Here is a 14,098-nt window from a genome sequence, read left to right on the forward strand (position 1 = left end):
TTCCTCAATTTGACCTCTTCAAGTTAGGTGAACTGAATTCTTCAAGCTTGCGAAATCCTGGCTCTGGGCCCTCTGTATCTTATTCAAATGTCTAGTTTACCTAATTTATTACCTTGTGTATACTACTCCTATTCTTTCTATAATAAGGCCTTTGGGCCAGTGAGCAGAACAGAACATGATATTAGCCAGTGTTCCTAAAATGTTCTTCTAGCAAAACAGGTAGAGAAACAGGACAAGGTATACCAGCTGAACCATTGTTAACTCTTTTTTTGTGCCTTTTTGCCATCACCAGAAAGAAATAAAAACAAACAAACAAACAAAAAAAAAATCACAGCAGAAAATATTACCTAGCTACCCCCTCCAGTAGTCTTGGGCCACACAGTGACAGTGTTCCATGCAGCTCCTGAAAGGGGAATCTCCAGGCTATCAGCAGTGACTGGTCACACCTGGACAGCTCAGCTGGGGGCTGGGGCAGTCCCAATCCAATGAGCAAAATGGCTGTTGCTGAGACAGAAAACAGCAGCTGAGGCAGATTGGTTCCCATGAAAGAAGCTCCAAAGGTCCACGGCGCTCCAGCAAGCAAATATCCAGGTACCAAGAGAGAAAGAGTTCTGGTGCATGCTTTTTTTTAAACGCCTGTCTCCTGAGTTCTAGGATGCTTCCCTTCAGGTACCCACCTTTCCAGCAGGTCACAAGACACTGGGGACAATCTTTCCCCGATTCAGCTCAGACAGGGTGGGGCGGGGGGCAGGACAGTTACTCACGCTCCCACTCATGTGGTGGTATGAAAAAAATCACTAAAAAAAAAATCTTTCTCATTTAATTAAAACCACAACACCCAGAAATCAGTGAACAGCTAGGAAGATTCCGGACCAACCTACATAAGAAACATTCTCTGTCAAAGCTATTATTGCAGCTAAAATGATACTTCATGAACCACTTTTCTGTTTTCATAAGGGGTGAGATGACACAGCTTTTTTCCACCAAGACCTCCCAATCTCGATGTACACTAAAGCCCTTTACTTAGGAAACCCTTTCTTACATGTACCTTCACTGCAGTAACAGAGCTTACACAAATGACACATAGCGCCTGTACACTAGCAGCAGAAGGTCACCACGAACCTGACAGGCTGACAAAGTTCTATCCAGTGGCAGACTGATCTGGAGTTCATGTATCATATCTTCATTTATATTACTACTCATGCAAGGTAGATTAATGGCTGGCTTTAATTATACTGTAGTTTCACCTTTGGTTGAAGTAGAGATTTGCTCCTTTTCTTATTTAGGGCTGGTAAAAGAATTTGGTTGAGACAAATATTTCTTCTGGAATAAGTAGCTTCCTAGACTCTCTCAGTCATTGCTTAATAGGTAACATTTAATCTCTGATGGTATCTAAAGCCTACGTTTCAAATAAACACTTAAAAAATCAGAAAAAAAAAACAAGTTTACCCCCTTTTTTGCACATGTAGTCATGAGTTTGCATTTGAAAGGCTACCCATTATGCCTACTAGTTGGACAGGCAAATCATCTGTTTTTGCAAGTGTGCTGGTTTAAAAGTTAACCAGCAGGGGAAACCAACCCAACTCAAAAGAGAGATTACAAATCAGAATAACAATTTAATAAAATAATATAATAAGTACGACCACACAGACAAGCAACCGGCCCTAACCCACAAAGCCCAAATGTACAACCCAGCACCCCAGGGCACAAACAAAACGGTGCTCCCTGGGCCCCCCCTGAGTCCAAAGCAAAGGGAGAGGGGAAAAAAAACCCTGCTGGTGGGAGAGCCTGCAGTCCGGCCAAAGTGGTGATTGCAGTTCAGTTGAGGGTGGTGGTCTCAGTCCGGCTGAGAGCGGTGAGCTGCAGTCTGGTTCACAGTGGTGAGCTGCAGTCCTCCTCTGGATCCCACAAGAGGTGGAAAGGTTCTGAAACTCCAGGTTTATATATTCTCCAGCTCAGGTAGGAATGATTAGTCCCTCCCTCAGAGCAGGGAATTCCATAAAAGGATGTTCAGTCCTTCCCTCAGAGTGGGGAATTCCATAAAAGGGTGTGAGGGTGCTCAGTCAGGGAATTCCACAAAAGGGCATGAGGACAGGAGCATGGGGGGGGGGGTAACCTCGCAGGCCTCTACTGACAACAGTTTCTGGGAAATGGCATAGAGGGCTATAGAATACACAGTTTTGGGCTACACCCATCCAGTGATGAATCGGTCCCAGCTGTTCTAACTAGGACAGCAAGCTAACTTACTACAGCAAGGCTAACCTGCCATAACTAGTGTTGATAACTGAGTTCCATGAGGATGTTTATTCTGCCAGTTCTTGAACACACCATCTTATAACTTATGTCTATACTGTATATTATATAGTAGTGGTTTTCAGAGGTTATACAAGCTTCTCGGGATCACAGGTCTCATGATGTTTAGGACCACTGAAACTGCTTCAAAATAGATATTATTGTTTCATGTTCTCTTGGGGTTTTTTGGAGAAATTGCTTATTAATGTAAAGTTCCTCGATTAATATATCCCTTTTTTACATAAGGAATTATTTGAAGTTCAGTTCACTGCTGTCTGGGTTGCTCACGTTTCCTGATGACATTTAAATGCCCCTTGGTCACTCCCGGCACCACTCCCTCCTCATCTGGTTGACTGCCGAGGGCTTCTGGGTCATGGGGCTGCTACTTGGGTGTTCCTGGACTCAGGAACCCCCCTATGCAGCTTGCTCTCCACCCCCGGACTTCTCTTCACTCATGACTGCTTGAACCAGGAGGGCCAATTGTGTCCTGGGGGGCACCAGGCACAGCATCGCCAGCCAGTCGAGGAAGGTGATTGTCCTGCTCTGCTCTGCTCTGCACTGATGTGGCCTCACCTTGAATACTGTGTGCAGTTTTGGGCACTGCAATGTAAGAAAGATATTAAACTATTAGAGAGCATCCAAAGGAGGGCAACGAAGATGGCGAAGGGTCTTGAGGGGAAACCGTGTGAGGAACATCTGAGGGCACTTGGTCTGTTCAGCTGAAGAAGAGGAAACTGAGGGGAGGCCTCACTGCAGCCTACAACTTCCTTGTGAGGAGGAGAGGTAGACACTGATCTCTTCTCTGTTGTGACCAGTGACAGAACCTGAGGGAATGGCCTGAAGTTGTGTCAGGGGAGGTTTAGTTTGGATATTAGAAGAAGGTTCTTCACTCAGAGGGTGGTTGGGTGCTGCAACAGGCTTCCCAGGGAAGTGGTCACAGCACCAAGCCTGACAGAGTTCAAGAAGACTTTGGGCAATATTCTCAGACACATGGTGTGGGGATGTCTTGGGGACGGTCTTGTTCAGGCCCAGGAGTTGGACTCAACGATGCTTGTGGGTTCTTCCAACTCAGCATATTTTGTGATTCTGTGGCTCTAAGCCTTGCAAGCTGTATCTTTGCAAAGGGAAAAACAACATTGAATGTGTTTGTTTCATGTTTCTATTTACTTGTAGGGAACCTGAAACACTTTCCTGATTTCAAATGTTCTCTCTCTTCTCAGAGACACACTACAACTCACTAACTCACTAGTCTCTTGCAAGTCTCGTCTTCTTGTCCCAGCCCTCAGAGATGCACACATTCACATATGAAACACTTCAGAAAAGGCATTTAGAAGTGTACTTCAAGTGATTTTATTTTTACCAATGGCATGTGCTGGCATTCAGGATGGAACGATTTCCATTTCATCTGCTTCTCTATCTAACAGTGAGCCTTGCAATTTCTTATCACTATCCTTAAAGCAGTCCCTCTTCCATCCTCTTTCACATAATCATACCGGCATCCAGTCGAGTAGGATAGTTCTTAATGATTAAAGGCACTAATGTAATTCCCTACAGTGCTTATTATCCCTACTAGGTGTTTCAGTAACTAAGTTTATTTGACTACAGAAATGAGTGCAGCCACTGTTAAGTTCAGCTAGTGTAACTGAAAAGGCAGTGAATTATTATACTCATGTATGGGAAATATTATAATGGGTCATGTTTGAGATTGGTCTTCCATCTGGATGATGCACTGAGAATGATCAATGAGAAAATATGCATGTCTTAATGAAAAGTATGATTGCTATGCTTTCTACACAACTTAACTTTCACCCCTGCTGACTCCGGCAGTCACAAAGATCAAATCTTTTCAAATTTCTTTCACTGCAGTGTCAGAAAAACCTAATTTATATTTTGAATCTCTGCAAAATTGTTCATTATGCAAATCCTATTTTGTGAAATAGATATGAGAGTGATAGAACTGATTGAGGCTGAAAGGCAATAGAGGCTGTAAGTTATGAGAGATAAAAATGCACAAGGGTGAAACGAAGAATATTTCTATTCAGGTGCTGCTGGGAAAGTATTTAAAAGTCCAAGTCCATGTTTTTGTTTCTCAGCTTTGTGCCTAACTTGTCTGAAAATAAAATAGGATACAAAACCCTTTTATGTTAAACACAGCTATTTAAACCCTTTTCAGCTGTAGGGAGATACTAAAATCTACTGTCTGCAGTACCTCTATGCTCAGCTTAATAGTGTATGACTGTACTGCAGCATTGCTACTTCATAACTCTTCCTTGGATCATCTCTTGTCAGTCAATTTGCTCCAAATACTAGTTCAAATTTGCTGATACAAGGGCTACCTTCAGCCCTTTAATCAGATAAAACTCCTATTAACAAAAGATGGCAGCATGGTTCATTTTATTGCAAGGTTCCTACTACATATGTTCATATTTCCTCGAGTATGGCAACCATTGACCTTGGCAGTCTAGATTGATTCGTCCAGTTCAAGGATCACTTGGCTTCTGTGCTGAGTGATGGTTGCTTGGCTAGCTGCAGTCTTTTTCATTTCCCGTTGATTTAATAGTGTTTCTTATTTTATAGATTATCATAGCATTGAATTATAATTTTAGATCCTAGTTCAATTTTGGCCTTTCTCAAAACCTCTTCCAGAACACTGTTAATCAAGGAAAAGCTCTAACCCCTGGTTTATTTCCCAATATACCATAAATACAAGTATTAAAGAAGATATGCATACACACATTAGAAGGAAAGAGAAGTAACATATAATAAAATATTAAGTTCCTCACTAACTTTTATTCATTCTTTTTCAGATGATGAAACTTTTGGCTTTCTGAGTCCTTTTAGAAATTTTGTCTGCCTAAGCAGAAATTATTAATATATACCATAATCAAAACCCCAAATTTAAAATTTGACAGGAAGTAAATTTTATAAAATCTTTTAATGGATGTGTTTATGAGAATAGAATCAGGAAATGAGAGACAAATATTGATTTAGAGTATATGATCCAAATTATTTTCACCATTATTTAATCAGGGGGTTGGGAGTTTTTTTCACATGATTATTTTCTGATGTTACAGAATTTAAAAATTGCATCAGGGAAACATCCACAAAACTGAGAAGTGCTTTACAAATACAGGGGACTATTTTCACAAGGCATAACAATCTAATTCCAGGCATAAACTCTAATAATGGGACAAGCACAGGCAAATTGGTAGGATAATAGAAAAGCCTCATGCAGCTGCTCAGTTAAGAACCTGCCTGTACCAATATGCTGGAATGAATATTAACCTCTTATCAGTTTTCTGAGTTCTGAATACAGTTTTGGATAGTACAAAAAATGTAGGATATAACTAAAATCCATTATTATTCTTCCATAATTAAATATACATCATAGCTTTCAGTACAAGGTGGTTGTACCCTAACTACATGTAAGTGAAGCTATATGCAAATGGAATAGTTCAGGCAGTCACTGCAGAGTAGCTGCAGCAGCATGCATCTCCTTACCGGCTAATTTATTCAGTGTCTTGGTATGGATGCTGAGCTGAATGCAGAAGGGTATTTGGCACAGTGTACTCTGCAGCACTGTGACCTCCAAAAGCGTAGGGCTCTGCACCACATACAAATCTGCTCAATGAGCTTCAATATATATGTACCAAGTACTTCCCAAGGCCACCCAGTTCACCATCACTTGTGTATGGCAGAGTGAGGTCTGTCACCTGCAGGATGAGGATAACCATGGCGCAGCACACCACATCCACGTACAAATATAAGAGTGCAATTCTTTCTTTCTAGTCTGTCCTTTCTGACCTGACACAGAACACATGTTTTGACATCTTGGCTACCCTTAGTGATACTTAGGTTTCAAATTTTACTTTGGCTGACCCACTCTGTCAAAGCAACAGCTGTGCTCTGCTAATCGAGCTTTTGGAAAGCTTGCCTGTAGCATACTTCAGTGATTCCTAGCACTTGCTTTTTGTTCCAGTGGTCTTCCATGTTTTGATTTTTTTTTCCTCATAGACTCAGCCTACCAGTTCTCTCAAATAAACCATTTTACAGATTTCTGTCCTTTATCGGTCATCCCATCCATCTGTCTTCTTCCAGTAATTTTCAGACTACAGGACTTCAGTAACATTTTCTAGCATATAATTTCTCCCTGGAGCCTCTTAGTCTACTCCATAAAACTGTCTTACTTATGTCTCATGCTGGTGCCCCCAGCTTCATGCCATGCATCAGTGCCCTCCAGCTCATTGCTCTGCATCACTACCCCTCTAGCCTATACTAATGGATATTGGCCCACATTTTAATTAGCATGAAACTGAAACTAAACAAGAAATACATGAAGTAAAAATGTAAATTATGCTCAGCTAGTTCCAGGTGCTATAATTTTATTTTAATGAACATTTGGTATAAGAAGGACTTTACAAAGCATAACAATTCTGCTTCACAAAATCTTTTGGGGTTTTATTAACTTTTTGACAATGGTTTAATTTTGGACCTAAAGAGAACAGACATCCTGCCATCCAAGATTGCTTTCCAAAGCCAGTAATACACTCCTGTTCTGAATGATAACTCAGTGTCATACCAGTGTTTTTCAACACCTCCTGTCCTGTTAACAATAAAATATGATCAACTAAAGTGAGAAATACACAAGAATGCTTTCTCATTCTCTGGTGCTAAATGAAAGTAATAAGGTATTATTAGACAGAAGCATACCTAAAAATTTTGTGGTGCTGTCCAGCAAGGGAAAGGAAAGAAAGCTGGAAGGTCATCATAAAGTGAAAATATCCACAGGAAAAAAAATTAGTTTTATTACCCTGGAAAGTCAAGATACTCTACATGTTAAGTCATGTTTCATTTTTTTTGAGTAGTTATGTTCCTATCAATGCTTATGTATAAGCCTAATGGTTCTCAAACTTTATGTCATTTTGACATCAGTGCTTTCTGCTTCAGCAAAACATTAAATGTACATTCCTTTTATTTACTTTCTAGTAGGTCTAAAAAGCAGCATATTAGTTATTAGGCAGTTTTATATTCTTTTTCTGTTTTACAGAGAAGGGAAAAAAACTATATGGAGTGTGGATCAAGCACTTAGACCTTATATCAGACAAATGTCTGGTAGTTGTCTTATTATTCTTACAAATATAAAATAGAAGTAATTTCTGTAGTCGTTTCATTAATAATTCTAGAATAAAATCCGTAGAAGCAAGAAGAAACACTTCTAATGTTAAAAGAATAGTTTAGATTTTTGGGATCTTTTCAATATTTAAAATATTTTGCTAACTGAAAGTAGGAACACTCAAAAGCTAAGAAGAATTAGTATACTAAGTTAGGTCCTCTGCACAAATATAACATCAGTTCCAAATTTAACGTAATAGTGCTGCAGCTACCTGGCCCATTAGTATGAGCATGATTTAAATTGGGTCAACACAAGTCACAAGCTGTTGCCTTAACAGATCCGCAGTTTACCTTTCCACAATTTCCATGTTGTACCCAAATGAACAGACAAGTTTATCAATAGATCACAGGGAAAGAGTCCTGTGAAGCTCTCTCTACTGCAGTACAAGGGATCATTCTGTCTCCAGAACACACGGAGCTACACGAGTGAGAGTAAGGTCAGCTCGGTTACAGCCATCCAAGTAGCATTTTGCAGTGTTGTTGGTTTCTGTAAAGCTAAACTAACTGAGACTGAAAAACAGACACCTAATTTTAAGCCAGAGAGGGAGCAAATACTCAAGCTGTGTTGTGACTGCATTAGGTTTGAAACGAGGGACGTCTGCAGTGCTAACTCGCTTTATGCACAAGGTACTGAAAAAAATATTGGTCCTACATGATGACAGCCCACACAGTTTTCAGTACCTGTTTGTCGGGAGAAGGTCAGGAAGAATTCACTGGTATGTAACAGCATTACTTCTTAAAGTCTGGATAATTTTTCTGACATTAATTAGGAAGAAAATATTTTTTATCTCATATCAGCTTCTACATCACGTCATTCTGGATGTGACAATTCAAGTCTGCTTTCTGAAAATGAGACTCTTCAGAAAAATTGCAGAGTCCAGTCTTTTGAGACAAAAAAAAAAAAAAAAGTAAAAATAATGCCCTAAAGGGAGCTAAAATGTCAAAAACGTACTTGATCTTTTCATCACCCTTTTAGATTTAGAAGATCATTTAAATGAGTGACATAAAAATATAAAAATTGAGAGGGTTCTGTACTGAAGTTAAGCAAGCCACAGTACTTCATTTTTGTCACTTCAGTCACATCACAGGACAGTTAAAAAAGTTTGTACCTCATCAGAGTAAAGAATAGTTTTCTCTAACTTGGGAAACTCAGTCCTTTTACTTTACATTTATTCCAAAACTTTTGGTGAGAACTATATGCAAGATTATCCCACCATCCATGATAATGATGGAAAGGATAACGATAATGAGAATGATAATGTTAATGATAATAATAAGAAGGAAAAATAAGGATGCTTAGCATTGACTTTCAGATGTTGCCCCACTATGTAGACTGGGATTCTGACCAGGTTCATGTGGTCAATATCCTAAACACATGCAAACTGAGAGGCAGAAAAGATAGCTAGCATAATACTCTTTTTTACACTGCCAAAGATTTGTGTCAAATTCTCAGTTTTCACCTAGTTTTGTTCTTCTTTATTTTCTATCTGTTTGACCTTCTTTGATTCTCTTGCTTTCTAACTTCTTTCTCAAATTTCAGTCTTTGCTCTCTGCAGTGAATAACATATTCTTCTCACCTAGTCTTTCATCCTCCTGCCAACTCTAACCCCCTCTTCAATCAGCTGTGTTGAGAAAAAAATGTCTCCCTTGCTCTAATAGTGTTTGGTATCATTAACCAGGCATCATTCATTACTCAAATCCAACCTTATTTTCTGCTTCAGTGGTGGTAGTTCTCAATTAATTTAGCAGGTTTTAGACAAAATAGATGACACTTTAATGTGTCTTTTTTTTTTCCTTCCAGAGTAAACTAGCATCTGCCTGAATAGTAATCATAGAGAAAAATGTAATTTTAGAGCGAAACCAAAATCTTTGATGTAAGAAAGAGAAACACACATACAAAATAAACTGAAATCAACCCATTCTCTGTAAAAAAGGTGTTGTGGAATTTTGCATAGACTGGTTATTTTTAAAGAAGGAAGGAAAAATAAATAGCTTTAAAGTCACACATGTCAGAGTGTAATATTAATGTGAGTGTGAGACCATCAGATTGAACATTGTGTTTAGATAAAAGGTTCAGGAGATTCAACATTCTTTCTCTGATAGAGACACCTAAGGAAAATACACAAATAAGGAACACATTTAGAGATACTTTCCAGTATGTCATTCCAGCTTTCAGCAGTCTGCATTTCCTAGGGTGGATGTAGGTCTCTTGTGTTTTTAGAGTCTTAAATTATTTTCCTTCAGCAACTTCACCTTATTGGACTTTTTAAACACACATTTATTTAACATCTGTGATGTCACGTATCAGAGTTGCACCTCTTTGCAATTGGCTGTCACTGCAGTTTATCCTTGTGGAGTACTTCCTTATGTTGGTTTTGATTCTGCTGTCTGATAGTGTCAGTTTGCACTTTCCTTTCTCAAATTAAAATAAACAATAATTTATAATCATTCTCTCTATATTGTTCATGATTTTATAGACTTTGAACATACCTCCCTTCGGTCGCTTGTTTTTCAGACTGAAGATTCCTGAAAATTTCTCTTCAGTAAGTGACTTTTCTGCATCTTTCCTTCATCTCCATTACCTCCCTCTGTATCTTTTCTAGTTCTATTATTTCATGATGGTGCAGGAGTAGGACTCTTATGGGTCCAAGATGGGCAGAAATCATGGAGTAATGCACAGTATTATGACCATAATAATGTTTTCTATTCCACTCCTAGTAAATGCTACCTTTTGCTTTGCTAAATATTACCCAGTGCCAAATTGATCTTGCCATAGAACAGAAAAATATAAACACCAAATATCTTTTCTGAGTGCACAGTCCTTCATTCGAGCAGTGTTTCCACAGATTTCATTTTTATCTCTGGATGCCGAATGTCACCTGCCATTTTATTATCTAGTCTCTCAGTATCATGAATCCATCAACAGTTCCACAGGGTCCTATGTTGCAGTTTAATAACTTTGGCACAGTTGGTTATCTCTTCCCTTTTTTCCCAGAGTATTTACAAATATGCCAGGCATTGTAGGCCCTGACACTGAACCCAGTCATTTTCCAGTCACAATCCATCTGCCTTGAAAGAATTTGTTTCCTGCCTTTTGTTACCCTTTAACCAGTTATTCAATAATAACACTTCTTCTTGGCCCAGCTTAGCATCTTTCAGACCTTTTGGTGGCTGACTTTGTGAAATGCCTTTTTGAAATTCAGGTACATTATATCAAGTGTACACTATAACAAGTGTTCTATTCCAATCTGGGGCACAACTTCCCTTTACAAAAGCTTTCCTAACTCTTCATTAACACATAATATTATGCATTATACCATGTACTAAATTCCTATATGCAATATACATGATAAGGATGGATACTCTGAACTACTTACCTGGTGGTTGGTTGTAAGCTTGGGTATGGAACAGAGCAAACAATGGGAGGGCTATAACTGTATGTTCTTTGAGGTGTTTTCTTTCTCAGGCTAACAGGTGAATTGTAAAGGCCTTCCAGATGTAGCGGGTATATACGGACGCACAGCGCTGGGTTTGCTAGCTGGGTCTCAGGTGAAATAAAGGTAGCAAGGAATGAAAGTTGAAGTATTCTCACCTAGCCACCTTTAACATCTCTGCTTGGAGGAATAAACAACATATATAATGGCATTTGGAATCAAGCATAAAATGCAGCTTCAGTAGAGAAATACATAACACATAATCAATTCTGATTTAATGAAATAAAATGGTGTGAATGCACATATTTTAACTTTAGACTACAACAATAAGCATACAGTCAAATATTTAGCTTGAGTGAGTCTCAAATTAAAAAAAAGAAAACAACAAAACAACCCAAACTGCCATTTAGCAGAAAGGCAAGGAATACAAGTTGTACAGAGTGTCATACAAAAATTATAAGATGATAAAACAAATTTTTAATGTATAAACTTAATTCTGTACTTTGTGTGTCCATATTACAGTGGAACATTTTCTTAATGCAAACATATTGTATACAAATGTACATATATAAAATCATTTAAAACTTCAGTTCTTTATTTGAGAAAATATATTCTGGTTTTAATTATATTAGTTATTTTGGGATCAGCCTAATAATATGCATATATATTATGAATAAGGAAATTTCAACAGAAAAATAAAAAATACCCTTTTTTATATTAAAAGAAGCAACAAAACAACAATAAAATATGAACACCTCATCAAGATTTAAACTGAAAGAGATTAATTGCTAAGTACTCTAGTTACTCTGAGACAATGGACATATATATATATTTATATACATAAACCAACAAAATATATATACAATGTGCTAGCCACTTCATCTGTTCTATCATCAGACTGATTAGATAAAACTCAATTATAGAGACAGCTTTATGGTAAATCATGCTCAAACCATCATTAAGAAAAATGCAAATAGAAGAAAAAATTACAAACAATTACCTGATATAAGGGCTAGCCATCAAAACAGCTCTGTCATCAGTACATTCAGAGACTTCATCCAGACTCTTTTAACCAAAAAAAACTCAGGTGATTTGACCTTTTTTTAATAAATCATAAATGGAGAATAAGTCATAGGTGGTTTCTAAGGAGACCAAGTTAGTAACCATAAAGGTCTTTACAAATCAAAATCTGCACCTGGAAGGAAAATCAGGGTTTGGAGGATAGACCGAGTGAAATTAGGAAAAGATTCTTCACCCAGAGGGTGGTTGGGTGCTGGAACAGGCTCCCCAGGGAAGTGGTCACAGCATCAAGCCTGACAGAGTTCAAGAGGCATTTGGACGATACTCTCAGGCACATTGTGTGACTCCTGGTAAAGGTCCTGTGCAGGGCTAGGAGTAAGACTTGATGATTCTTGCCGGTTCCTTCCAACTCGGCACATTCTGTGATTCTGTGAAATGGTGAGTGTATGTATTCCTTCAGACCTTGTTGACAGTTAAAGGTGCATTTGCCTCTATTAACAGGGACTATGGCTGAGAGACAACCGTACATTAATTACTTTTTTTGTTATGTAAAATACTTTCTGTGGACACCTCATTCTCTCCTCAGGATCTGTTTATTTTCTCATACAGTCAACTAGCTTTAAAAGCATCTCTTCTGAGACCTCCCAACCTCTTTCTCTGCCTCCAGACCCAGAAGGTGTGAAGCTGCTGCAGGCACACAGAGGTTTACAGTCAAACTCTGAAAAAGAATCAAGAAACCAAGTTTCAAAAGGAAAATAGGTGAAGCCAAGTATTAATTTCATACTAACGGAGTAGTTTTCAAGGGACAGAGAGATCACTTGTCCAAGCCTACTGTCTGAGAGCTTACAAAGGAAATTCAAAATTGCAGAAGACCATTAATTTCTACTTAATTAAGATTACTCTTACAAGGAAGTTACTTGTATAAAACTAGCAATGGTCAACAACATGAAATACGGGGCACAGCCCAAGAAAATTGAACCTTGACAGTATCCTTAAAAAAAAAAGAAATACTCTAAGAGCATTGTCTTCATATACTCTGCTCAGGGTCAGACTGAAAATAAACCAGAAAGTGGGAAAAAAAATGGGTATGAGTAAGCTACTATTTATGTGGAGTTTTGCCCAGATTATTTTATGTTTTTCAGTTTATGATTTTAGCTATGTTAGATCTTTTATCTCTCTGACAAGAGACAAGAATATTTATTTAATGATAAGTAAGCAAAGTGAATTGGTAGTATTTACATATGTTAGTATTAAAATACAATAAACTTCTTAAGATGATACAGTCCTTATTACAAAACTTGAGAGCCCTAATCTAGATAACAGATCTCTTACCATGTCCTTTGTAAATCCTTTCAAGCATTATAATTAAAATGTTCTAAAATTTAATGTAAATACCTGCTTTCAATTGTGAAACCTATGTTCATCCAATTTAATTAGCTGAAGAAATATAAATATTTGCTGCTAAGTTTTTATTGTTCAATCAACAGAATTAGAGGTTTGTGTTACAAATTATCTCATGACACAACAGTACATTTGTAAGTCCAGTGCTTGCTTCTTGCCTGAGAAATCATAGAACCATATGCTTCTTCTTCCTGTACCTATTGTCTACTCTGTACCAATTAATAATTTGTCTTAAATAGCAATTTGAGGGTGTACCTGAGTCTACTTATCCATTTTACAGATACATTTTACATTTCTTTCCACAGAACAATGGAACATCTCTGAGTTTATAATTAGAAATCTTTTACATGTTCCAGTTTTTCACATTTTATTAATTCTGTTTTGTAGCATGACCTTCCACTTTTTGATAGCAAAACTAAATATATTATATTGCATTTCTCTCTAAAGTAGCATATAGATTATTTTAAAAAGCAATAATTGCATAAGGGGTTTTCTGTCTCAGGAGAGGGTAATAAGATCTCATCTCATGGCTAGGCTTTGCGAACAAAGATTTGGGAAAGGCTCTATCCACATTTGTTACAAGCACGTTGGTGGCTAATAAGGCCAATACGAGATAGACACGTCCGATTGCAAAAGGCACAGCAGAAAGACTCCTTGGGTGGTAAATTCTGCAAGGTATGATTCTTTCTGCATTTTCTTTTCTCCTCAAGAGTGATCCTGCATGTGTTGTCAAAGGAAGCAGCAGCGTTGTAGATGGTGTGTCTCCAGGCCTCCTGAAT

At 38.0% G+C, this 14,098-nt stretch overlaps 1 long non-coding RNA gene across 1 annotated transcript; it reads right to left on the minus strand.

The window, feature by feature from the left end:
* Window positions 1-2,876: 2,876 nt before the first annotated feature.
* LOC113943937 lies at window positions 2,877-11,962 on the minus strand. The gene is made up of 3 exons (XR_003526510.1): window positions 11,899-11,962; window positions 10,842-11,075; window positions 2,877-2,892 (listed from the first exon to the last, which is right to left on the minus strand). It is a non-coding gene; the product is annotated as an uncharacterized LOC113943937 (long non-coding RNA).
* Between the last annotated feature and the right edge of the window lie 2,136 nt (window positions 11,963-14,098).

Source organism: Corapipo altera, unplaced genomic scaffold (genome assembly GCF_003945725.1).
Source record: "Corapipo altera isolate COAL_440 unplaced genomic scaffold, ASM394572v1 22b, whole genome shotgun sequence".
NCBI classification, from domain to species: Eukaryota; Metazoa; Chordata; class Aves; order Passeriformes; family Pipridae; genus Corapipo; species Corapipo altera.